The sequence below is a fragment of the Petaurus breviceps genome, unplaced genomic scaffold (assembly GCF_028583685.1).
Source record: "Petaurus breviceps papuanus isolate PSGF00001 unplaced genomic scaffold, PetGlider_PUasm1.0 189, whole genome shotgun sequence".
NCBI lineage: Eukaryota > Metazoa > Chordata > Mammalia > Diprotodontia > Petauridae > Petaurus > Petaurus breviceps.
The window spans coordinates 812,733-812,934 of NW_027185809.1; positions in this window are offsets into that span (position 1 = coordinate 812,733).

Sequence of the window (202 nt, forward strand, 5' to 3'; positions counted from 1 at the left end):
AATCAGTATTGTATTAATGATTGATCAGTGATCAAGAATCAGTATTGTAAGTTCTTCTATGGCTTCTGTGTGACCCGTGAATACTGCCCAAAACCCTGACTCCAATCCTGAGAATCTTTGGAGCAAGGAAGCCGCTAAAGTCAACAAGTCGGCCAAGCGCCCCCTTTTTCATGATAAAGAAGTGTGTTTTGGGAAAACAAGT